We start from the raw sequence: 12096 nt of genomic DNA, 5'->3' as shown, positions 1-12096 counted from the left end.
AGACAAGCAAAGAAAGCTGCCATGGACATCGCCCTGGGAATAGAAGGAGAAAATTTTTCTGTAGGGGCAGGAAAGCATAAATGAATACAGAAAAAGTCCTTAGGGCTTTTTTTAGCCCTTGCAGCCCCCACCTCTCTAAAGGAAGGCTCCAGGCAGGGCCACAGGCTGTATTTCAAATGCCTGCGGAGGTGAATAGCCGCATGCATAGCACAGTGGTGTTAAACAGCCATGTCAGACCTTCCCTATCTCCCGCATGCCACGGAAAAAAGCAGCCAGATACAGGTGCCCAGCCCTGTCACTTGCAACCCATCAGAAATCGTCTGTGTGATATTAGCCCTCTGTTAAGCTCGGCTGGAAATAGCTGTCAAGTTTAAGTATTTATTGTGGGAGAAGAGAGAGATAGTGCAATCCCATAACTTCATTTCCATAAGAACACAGCTAAAACTGCTCACGTTATCAGGTTAGTAAAATGCTGCCTTGGTGCAGGATGCCTTCATCATGCCTCAAATAATTGCACGTTTAATCTGCTCAAGAGAGGCAAAATTTATGGAGGTATTTAACATGGCTGACATCTGTCTTAGAATATTATAAAGTGGGTTTTAATAAATCAAATTCTTCACTATAAGACACAAGTCTTAACATGAGAAACAAACAGCTGAGGAAAGGCATCGACATGGACTCAGGCTGAACATACATCAAACCTACAGGGTCCTGGGCAGCAACAGCCAGAACTATCTGCAACCTACCCCTTGTCATAAACAATGTTTTGACAAAAATGAATACAGAAGGGGATTTGTCAAGTTAGTTTTCCTTCATGGGTCAAAGTCAGGGATGATTTATAGTGCACATCTTGAACAAATTAGGGAAAAAGACACAAGATTTGGTCACTGAGTTTGTTAAAACTATGCACTGAAAAGAGGCAGAATATTCCGTAGTGGAGCTTCAACTGATGGAATTACACTGACTTACATGTCCTGAAGATGTGATATGTGGTTTATACTGTTCAAGGCATTCCCCAAATGTTGTGCAATGCTCTGTCAATCCTGTCAATCCCACATCCACCATTTGCATGGTGGAGCAAACTCCACCATGGAAATCAGAGAGGGGAAATTGCTATTTTTGCTTCAATTTTTTTCTGCTTAGTTGGCTTCCATCGGCTTTCAAGCAAGCGGGACTACTCATTGTGACATTAGAGAGGTGAATATTTATATCTAAACAAGAAATTGGTTTTAATGCGTCTTTTTCTTTAGTCCTGGTAAGGAGCGGTACCGAGTGATCTCCATGCCCATCACAAGCCAGTGTAGCTGGAAGTTTAGGTGCTGTGTTTGGGATATTGAAATGTTCAAGAGCAGAAAAGCAGAACACTACAAAGCAAGAGCTGAGCCTGGAGAGCACCTGGAGGACCCTTTTGAAGCATAAATACATTAAAACTCGTGCCTGCCCTGCCCTGCGTGGCAGCAAGGGGTTGGGCTCCCTGGCCCATTGCAGAGGTAGGAACTCCCCCCCGGTCCGTGCACACAGATGCAGACCTGATTCCTGCCTCACTCAGGAGGATTGTTGTAACTTGCATCGCGGTCGTCGTTTTGCTTCTCTTCCCACTACGACTTTTCTCTGTAAATGTTTGAACTACCTACAGATTTGCTTTTGTTTTTAATGTTACAAATACTGTACAGGTTTGAACCACAGCAAACACAGATGCGCTGCAGAAAACATTTGCTCTTTTCCCTTTGAGGCTAAAGAAAACAAAGCAAAGGGCATTAAGCTCAAGGCTACTGTAAACCTCTACCAGTTTCTTTTTTTTTCTTTTCCCCACAATGACAGGGAATCCTTTAAACTTGGCCCTAATGTGCATCATGGCTGCATTTGCTGGAGGAAGACTACGTGCAAAATCCAGCTGCCTCGCCCTGGAAATTGTCTCCTAGCAGCACAAAACAGAAGATAAAGAATGTTAAAGACCAACTTGTCTTATCACGCTTTAGCTCCAGACGGATTTGTGCAGACAGAGGCACAAATTATACCTTAAAACATCGGGTTGTTGACATTGAGAAAACAATTACAGCACCTTTTTCCCTGTCTGGTCTCATCAGCCAGATGCCTGTCTCTGCAACTCCAAGTGTAACACCAAACCAAATTACACACAAGGCCGGGGATGAAGTAAAGGGCTGGAATGGAAATCCCTGATGTTAGTTATACTCAGTGGACAGAGGCAGGCCCAGAGGTGTATGAAAGTTAATGTAAGAGGCTTTAGAAGTGACGTTGGTGTGCTATATCCTCAGCTGGCTGCTGCTGCTGCGTCCAGAGTTTACAAAAGAAACAAAAGAGAAATTTCTGAGAAACTCAGCGTAACTGCAAATACCCTTGAACATAATTATGAGGGTGAAGGGAAGAGGGGAAATGGCCACTTAGCTTGAACTGGGACATTTTAAGAGCTTCTTCAGAAAAACAAGGCCACCCTGTCCTACACATACAAGTCAAATTAGTAATTATGTTCTTGGCGGATATAACCCTCCTGACCAACTAGCATGATCATGGATACAAGATCAGGCTAGCGTTGTGGGAAAGGCAAACCGATCCTGGTTTTCTTCTTTCTGCAGCCAGCCTTACCCAATAGCTTACTTGGGGCTATTTACGTGCTAAAGAAATTAGCACGCTGGGTACAACGTGGGTTTGTTTGGGTACAAACATGTTTAAAGGCTGTGTGGGCTGCTTCTCATACTTAGAAACTGTATTTTGCTATTCAAGAGCATTACAGAATTCAATTTTCACTTCCGGAGAGCGTTTCCCAGGCGACTTTTCTTCCGCTGCCCTGCTCCGGTGAGGAACATCAAGAGCCACTGCAGATCTTTGAAGAACCGGCCAATAATTTCAACGTCTCCTTGGCAAAAACAGACCCCGCAAGGCAGTTGTCCCACCTGACAGCTTTGGAGTGAAGGGGTGGGCTGCGCGGGGAGCAGGGGCACAGCTGCATTCGCAGTGGAACAGCCTTTCCCAAGCCAGGCACTAAATGCAATTAGAGAGAACAGAATCTCCCAAGTATAAGATATCAAAACAAAACACGTTCAAATGCTGGAAGCAGAGCGTGGGGCAAGGCTGGGATTGTTTGGAGCTGGCCTCCTTTCTGCTGGCACCCGCCGCTCGCAGACACAGAGAGCGATGCTGTTTAAAAGCTTTTTCGTGTTGTTCTCTGCATTCGTGGGGAGTTTCAGTTTTGGAGCTTTAACTGCCTGTTGTTGAAGTCGAGGTATTCTTACTGCTAAAATGTGGCTCCTGTGCATCAAAGTGCCTTATCTGTCGAAAGTTCACTATGGCAAGGGGAAGAGATGCTGCTTGGCACGGCCAAAGTCATTGCTAAGGGGAAAGAATAGCCCACCAAGATGCCTGGAAGGGAAACCATGCCTAATCTAGCTGCTATCACTGGCAAACATGTGCAAAGCACCAGATGAAGAATTTATGAAGGCGAAGGAGTCAATTAGAGAGACCTCAGTCTTAAGAAACTATGACAGTAGCACAAAGATAAATCATTCATTTTGGCCTCCGGCAGCACTTGCCCACTACCAGCCAGCTGGTCGAGACTTCAGACCAGGGCTTGTACGTCTGAGCTCGGGCTACACCAGGGCTCGAGCAAAACCAAGCTGTTTGTGCTCACACGGAGAGGAGGTGGCTTTGGCAGCAGCACGTGGCTTCAAGAACTTGGAATCTTCACTCACGGGAGGCCAGTGCTGTCTGGAGCCGGTCACCAGCCACTGACTGCCCGTGCCAAAAGGACAGGGCAACCACCCTTTTACCCGAGAACATGGAGATTATTTTTTCAGTCTCCAGTGCAAGACTTTTCACATTGATTTCCAGCTGGGCAGAGGTTTGGTGGCTGCCGAAGCAGCTGTGGGAGTGTACGACACACGCACAGCACAGCAATGCCCCCGAGCTATGGAGCGGGCACAGCAATCTGCTTTAAAAGAAGAAGAAACAAGACCACATCTGGCCTCCAGGGAAATGTGGGGACCAGAGCTACTGCTGGGGGTGAGGCCTCATGGAAAGTACTTCTTTCTCTGAGGGCAAGTCGGTTAGGACACGAAATGCCAAAGCCCACAGTCCCAGAAAGGGTCTGTTTAAAGGCATGAGGACTGTGACTCCAGAAGCATTACAAAAATGTTGAAAGGGAAGGATGGAGATCCTTTTCTCTATCTTGGTTTTGAGCATCTGCAACACTGGTTTGTTAACGGGCCTGGAGAAGGAAGGTGTGCGCAGCTTAGCCTCTCCGAGATGCTGGTATCGATCAGTTGATGTAGCTGTCATCATGTGCCTGGACTCACAGCTCTAGTAACCCCGACCTCGACCCCTGCGGGAAGCTGCCGTCTGGCAGATGCCATGGCTCTGCATGGTTTGTGAAGAGCACCAAGGGAGGGGACATCCAGTAGCATCCCACCGCTTGTACCTGAAATGGATCGTTTCCTTTTGAATCCCAGCAGGGGATCAGCCTCCATCACGGGTTTCATCTTTGCAGACATGAGTTATCCAGCTCTGTTAAAAATATAAGAGAACATTTGATCCCCTGAAGGGAAAATTTCCCAATTCACCATATGAAATAACCTGTAAAGGACCATTTCCTTTGATTTCTCATTTCCTTTTATTTTTCCATTGATCTCATCACATTCTCTCATTGTCTCATCTTATAGACCAAGGCAAGAGGACAGCTAATCTGTTTTCCCTCTGCCCTTCTTAATGTCTTCTTGATTGAAATTCACATTAACTCTTAGGTACCCTAATCTCAGAGACCATCCATAAAGCCATGTCCACTTCTATAAAATTCAGCTGCTCTGAAACTTCTCTTTCAAGCCACTGAGATCTGGGGAGCTCTCAGAATGGGACATATACTTGCATAATCCTTAGCACGTACCCAAAGAAGTGATGGCTGCTAAGCATCTCTGCATCACTGGCTACTTTTGGACTTTTCTAGTTTGTGCAACCCCCTGTGAGTCGTTTAGGCGTGTTACTGTGGCTTTGGTTAGCTGCATTAGCCCCATGTGGGGAGCAAGGCTGTCCCCCATTTGGGGGCTGGCTGTCACACGTAGAAGGTTGGGACCAAGATGCGGTGGCTGTGTCTGATTACACCAGGTTTCTCCAAAATCCTCCTGGGGACAGAGCTATGCTCTGACACAGGGGACGAAGGGAAGGAGAGAGGGGTACTGCATGCCCGTGAGCCTCCCGGCTTCTTCTTTCAACAGTGAGCTGCTAGCACGAAGCCAGCCCCGTCCTCACCGGGGACAACCTCGGGCACTAACCCTTTCCTGCAGCGTTAGGGCTCCAGAGCACCACTTCTGCTTCCAAATTGCTTTAGCAACAACTGCCTGCCTTTTCAGAAACAGCCAACTGCCAGGAGAGGCTGCCAAAGGCCTTTGGAAAGAATCACGAGCCGGACATATTTTTGTCCCTGAAAGTGAAAGCGGCGAAGCCCTGAATTTGAGGGAGACACCTAAGGCAGCTCACAGCTCGCAGAGGCTGCACCACCAGTTTGCCAGTCCCTGTCCCAGTCCCACTGCTGATGTGCAGCCCCACGACATCGTTGTATTTGGCATTTATGGATTTTATCACCCCTGTCTTGTTCTCTAGCTGATTTCTCATTTAATTTCAACAACAAAAAACAGTGCTTCTACACCAATGTGCCATCCTTGTGTGATTTTTTTGGATTATTAATTAAAAAAATGAAAAGTTCACATCTACCTACTCAGGGATATGACAGCGCAGTAAAGCAGAGCGTGAATTTTCTGTGCTTTAGCTATTCTTGGTGCAGGTACCCTCAGCACCGGCCAAACAGGAGGGGGTAACCTGGGGTGCAGAGCGGAGGGGGATGCTGCACAGTGGCACTTGCTGTTTCCCTCCCCGTTCTCACCCTGTGATCATTCACAATCCTGGACAAACCACCGTGCTTTTAGGGAGTGATGGACTTAAGAGTATTTGCTGGCAAATTGGGATGTGGAGTGCTTGGCCTGGCTTTTTTGCAGCCCACCCAGACCGCACATGAAGGAGACACGGGTGACGTGGAGGAGTCACACCTGAGCATGCAACCAGGTGGAAAACCTGCAGAAAGTGGGCAAATCCAGCATGAGGATGGCTCAGAGCAATGAGGCACTCTCCACCAAGTCCTTACCAATTATACCGCTGCTGGGAGAGGTGCAGAGCCCAGTTAAATTGGGAAAGGGGATGCTGCAGAGCCCTCCGGACAGGGGGAGGTGGAAGATGCAGAGAGAAGAGCCTTCACCGCAGCCAGGTTTGGGCTGTGCTGGCAGGAACGCCGCTTGGTTTACTTGCACAAATGTCAGTTGCTTTATTTGCAGAATGAACTGATTTTCTTAGGAAAACTGGGAATAACAACTATAACTCCCCCCCCAAGTGCTATCGTAATTAAGCTTTTATCTGAGTAGATAAAATAATTAACATATTTATTACTCAGAAGAAAAAACTCATTTTATGATTGATTGCAGCCTACTAATCTTCCATCAAATATTCAAAGCCTGCATTGTTAGGTCATTCATTTTATTTATTTTTAAAGACGTTACATATGTTTTCTATCCCAAGGCGAGGAGGGGGGGAATCAGCATATGAGACATTCCCATCATTACTAACGGGCAGCTCAGCAGAAAACGAACAGAGGTGGGGAGCACCCATCCTGTCTGCAGGAGATGGGGCTTCATTAAGCTTGCAAGGGCTTTTTGCACATTACGGAAAGCACTAAGGAGGTGGGAGAAATCCTGCAGAGCCCCGTAGGCACCTACAGATGCTGTGGCTTTGTGCCCAAGCCAGACTCAGTGCCACCGCGGTGCTTGGTCCTGGCACTCCCGCACCTGCATGCACCCACCTCCCATTGCACCACGGGCACTCCTGCACGCTTCGTCTGCCTGCCATCACAGGAGATGCCGGGAGATGATTTACCTCCATATTTAATCACTCTAAATTATGGGCATTTTTATCTAATGGCTTTAATTCTCCGTTCTGGGGAGTTGCGTTGCTGTGGTTACTGGGCAAGTGTAAACAGCTCGCAGTTACCCTGGAGCAAGCTCATAAAGAAACCTCCCAAAGTCTGCAGAGGAGACCCTCCGTTGAGTGCTGCATTCACACACTCACAGAGTTTTGGGGTGGGTTTTTTTTGGAAACGTGAAGCCACAAGTCCAAAAAAAGAAGCCAGGAGCCACCAGAGACAGAATAACCATAAAACACATCGCGGTAATCATTGCCTCTTCCTAGCAGGGAAGTCATCCCCTTCCTAGTCATTCCTTCATATGCGGGGTCCCCAGGGCACCTCCCTGCCTGCATGCCACCAGCCAGGTCATGGACCAGGCCATGAGGTGCTCCTGGCACAGAGACGGCACAGCGTGGCCTTGCAAAGGGGTTTTGTGCCAGTGGGGAACCTGTGGAGAGGTGCAGAGCATGGGGAAGACCTGGATGGGTCTTCCCATGGATGGGTCTTCCCCATGGATGGGTCTTCCCATGGATGGGTCTTCCCCATGGACCTGGATGCAGAGCATGGGGAAGACCTCTCCGGCAAGGAGAGGAGTGCAGGCAGCAGGCAGGCAGCGGGCAGGCAGGGAGGGCAGCAGTGGGATGGACCTGACCCCCGCTGCATGGCTCTGCTTCTGCAATTTTGCATGTATCAAACATTTTATGTCTTCATCTTTTTGATGCAAAAGCCCTCCTGAAAGACAAGAGAAAAGCCCCACACCTCCAGAACTTTGCAAAAGACCTCCAACAGCTGCAAATGCGTCCCTGCCACCGCATCCGCCAGCACGGGGCTGTCACCGGGCTGTCACTGCTGCAGTGGCTGTCGGCCACCAGGCACCGCACCTCCCGTCCAGGGTGCCAACAGGGCACAGGGGCACTATTCCTGCCGCTGTAACTCACGGTAAATAGTCCCTTACACCACAACTGTTCAAAGCATCGCTGCCCTCTCCCCCACAATCTCAGTTTCCTTGAATTAAGGCCCATAAAACCATTGCAACATGGGCACCTGCAGCAGGCTCGTGCTTGCCAGCTCTCCCGAGGGACTCTCACCTGACGGGGACCAGTGCTGAAGGTGGATGTGCTGAGTCCCCATGTTCAGATGCTGAACCATGTTCCTGCCATCCCTGAAAGGGTTTGAAATTATGCCCAGCTCTGCCGAGCTGTGAAAAGGAGAAGTGCCAGGAATGGATTTTCTCATGCCTGAACGTTTGTGGTTCTTGCTGCCACAGCCCTCCATCTCGGTAAGAGCTCACCTGGGACTGGATTAGAAACTTATTTGGGTGCTGATCTCATTTGGTCCTGTCCTCTTGCAAAAATAAACCACCTTGTGGTTCACTTTTCAGATTCCCCAGGCTTTTGAATGTGGATGGGTTGGCAGCGGAGCCACTTCTTTTCAGAGAAGTGGCATTAATAGCACAGGGAGAGGCTGCCTGTAGTTTATTACATACAGTAACACCCTATTCTATCCCAAAAGCCTTTCATCTGAAAAGCTGGCACCCACAGATTACCCAAAACTACCCCCACAAAAAAGAGATGTGATGAGCCAATCAGGACGGCACAATTTGGTTCCAATCCTGGGACAATAAGAAAGGTTTTTCCATCCGATTGCCCTTGTGTTATTCAGCCGGTGTAATGTTCCTACTGTACGTCTGGGGAGTAACACAGCATCCTCTCAGCCCAAGATCAAGGATTAAAAAACAATCAGGAAAGGGAAAACACAACAACAAGGGCAGGACCCCCCATCCCAAGGAGCTCCCACCCCACCCACCACCACGGAGACTTCTCAGGGCTTTGGCCGGCACTATCAGGAACGTGAGCGCGTCAGATCAAACAAATTGCCTTTCTTTCCTTTGCATTATTCCCTCTGCACTATAGCAAGCGTCGGGGTGGATAGCAAAAAAACCATCCAACTCGCTGCATGATTAAGTGCAAAATAAATACCGACAACCATTCTCAGGTTAGATGCCTATTAAGAAAATTGTATAAAGTGTAACCTGTACTTGCACATGAAAACCAACAGTAAGTTGTAGCACGCAAGGAAATGAGTCAGTAGGAAATTAAACACAACTTACTATTTTCTCAACGTAAAAAGCCACAGGTGGGACTAATCCTTTTGTGCATATCTAAAGGCAATTCTCAGATCACCTACACAAAGAGTCAGTTCTCCGTTTTGCCATGTTATTGCAGCCCTTTTTAATGATTCATGACAAAGAGCTTCAAAGGGCTCCAAGCCCTGACAACAGTCCCGGATCCGACCTACTCATTCTCATCTCAGCAAAAAATCCTTCTGGGTGAATAATTTAGGTCTATGAAGAGCGCTGCCTTAAAACTATTCCCAAGAGAAGGAGCAGTGTCTAGAATTTAATCTCATCATGGAAATAAAAATAAAAAGAAAATATCAAAAGAAAGCAGCGACTGCAACAACAATACAAGCCTTATTTTGCAGAATTCATCCGTTGTGAAATTCCACAGAACGGAACACAGCTGTTTTCCCTGAAATATGTTTCATATTTCCAGAGACCAAAGACGAAATCCAAAGCTTTGACTTTCAACTTACGATAGATAAACACATGCGAGGATGACACAACTACTGTTCAGGGCTATTGAGGGAAGAAAAAGGCCATTTAGAGCTAAAGGTGAAAACACAGACTTGACCACAGCCTCTGCTGACTAAGGACGGCACGGCGGGAGCAGGCTTGCAACACCCTCCCGAAATCTGAGGCAATTCTCCCCTCACTTCGATCTTGGGATTGAGTTTTATATTTGCTCTGTTGCAAGGGCTGAGGGCCTGTGCACTGCAGGAGGCTCACACAATCTCTCCCATATAACACATTGCATCTGGCGCCGGACACAAAAAGGTTACAACACCAGAAAGGCATAAAAACTGAAGTGTGGCACCCAAGAAAGAAAAGATACATACAACATACATTGAATCTGTGCATCTCCACCTTAACACTGAAAGTGAGCATCTAAGTCTAATTCCTCTCCCAAATTCCTGACACGATATGCAGAGATTATGTCACGTCACTTCAAATGCTTAATCTTCTCCTCGACGGACTGATTGGGATATTCTTATGCATTAAACTCAGATTAGCCATTAGCATCAATTTGCTTCCACAGCAATAAGTATCTTCAGTTTCATGGCCATTTGACAAAGATTTCTCACCATGACTGGCATCTTCATCTTCCTTGTATGAAAGGCTGTGACATTTTGAAGGAGAGTTAATCCAAATCGTAGCTCACTCTGCACTCGAAATAACCAGCGTAACCGAAACCAAGCAATACTGAAATATTTCTAATAATGGTAACGATTGTAATAGTATATCTTCTCGTCCCTGGGATGCAGAGAAATATCTAAGGGACCCTCTCTGTGTGGTGGGTCAGGATGTTATGTGCACCCTCAGCGGGAGGAAAAGCCTCACCCAGGGGCGGGTTGGGGCACAGACCCTGTCCAAATCTTGTGCCCTTGCACTGGCAGACACAAGGGCTAGTTTGGAGCCCTCCCATTTTCACGCTGACGCTATTTATTTTGGGGGTGAGCAGCTCTGTTCCGATAGCTCCTGCTTCGAAAGGCCTCCAGGATGGCAGTGTGTGTCTGGGGTTTGTCTCCGTGTCTTAGAGCACAAATGTTTTGCTCCAGCTCAGCTACATGTTGTGCTCAGCATGAAACGTTTCCACTTCCCGGTGGCCATACTTGGTGAAGATTTTGCTTCGAATGATAATCCTGTTGCTAAAACTCTTCTTTCTTATTTTAGGAGGAGAAAACCACTCATCCCCACCCTCCACGCTGCAAACCACCCTCCTGGGGGTGGCAAATCACCGCTGGTCCCACCAGGTCTTACCCTCAGAGGCAAAGCCAGGCTTCACCCTTGGTTTGCCAGGAAGCCTTATGTGGGACAGAGACCTGAAAAGAATAGTTAATGAGATGTAACGACAGACCTTTCACCGGCGACAATGCCCCTCTAATGAGCTGGACAAAGCGGGTGGTACGCTATGTGCACAGGTACGGTTATGCTCCCTCGGGGACCGGCACGGCTCTCTGAGCACGTCCCATCTGCAGAGCTGAGGACAACAGCTAGACCTCGATGACTACGCCTGGTCTGAAACGCTCCTTTTGTGGGGGGCAAAACCCAAGCCCTGATTAATTACCATGCGATCGGGCAGCTTTGTGAGGGCTGAAATGGATGCTTCGACCGGCACTCACCCCGCGGCTCGCCCAGCGCAGCCCTCCCCAGCCGCGTGAAACACCGGCTGCTTGCCGAAACACGTTTGCTGAGTCTTAGCAGACCTGCTGGAGATACCGCAGGCACACGAAGCACCAGCATATGCTGAGCCGCTTGGCCTATACTTGCACAATGAAAATATATGTGGATTATCCGGGTTTCTTTTGGGGCAGGCTGTGGTGAATTCCATATACATTTCCTTTCCCTCAAATCCTTTGCTAAAACTTCTTCCTCTTCTGTGATCATCATTTTGAGATAGAGCAGGTGTCAGAGACAGCTGTACATGGCCACCAAAATCTGTCACACCAGGCAAGAGACACCTTTGAGCTCTCAGAAATAATTACTATCAAAGCCAGCGCTTGGCATAAAGACACCGGACTGCTCAGGCGCACAGCGAGCAGTTACCGTATTTACACACACACCTCAAATACATCCATTTCTATGTGTAAATTGGAATTAAAGCAGCACTTTTCTTATTCAATAGCTAATAAGCTTGGGTCTTTCAACATAAATAAGAGTCATACAAGAAGAGGGGATTTGCTTTTGGAAAGCTCAAGAATTTCCTTCACTTTTTCTCCAGCCTGTACACAAGTTTCCTGGTTGCGGGAATGTTCAAATTGCCGTCAGCTAAAGCTGCAGCCAAATTTTTATTAGCAGAGGGGGACGGAAAATGGCTTTCCCTTCCCACAGTGCCCCCCAAGACTGTTCCTGGACACAGTGGAGAGGAGGCTGCAAGGAGGGAATTACCCCGAGCCGCAGCAGGGAAGGATTACAGCCCTGGATGGGATGTGGATCAGTTTAAGCCAACTCTCCCTGCTGCCCAGCGAGCATCTTCACCACCCAGCCGACAGTGACTCTGAAATGAGCCTTTTGTACTCTC

The sequence above is a fragment of the Mycteria americana genome, chromosome 8 (genome assembly GCF_035582795.1).
Source record: "Mycteria americana isolate JAX WOST 10 ecotype Jacksonville Zoo and Gardens chromosome 8, USCA_MyAme_1.0, whole genome shotgun sequence".
In the NCBI taxonomy this organism is placed as follows: domain Eukaryota; kingdom Metazoa; phylum Chordata; class Aves; order Ciconiiformes; family Ciconiidae; genus Mycteria; species Mycteria americana.
Note: the sequence above shows the minus strand (reverse complement) of the source record.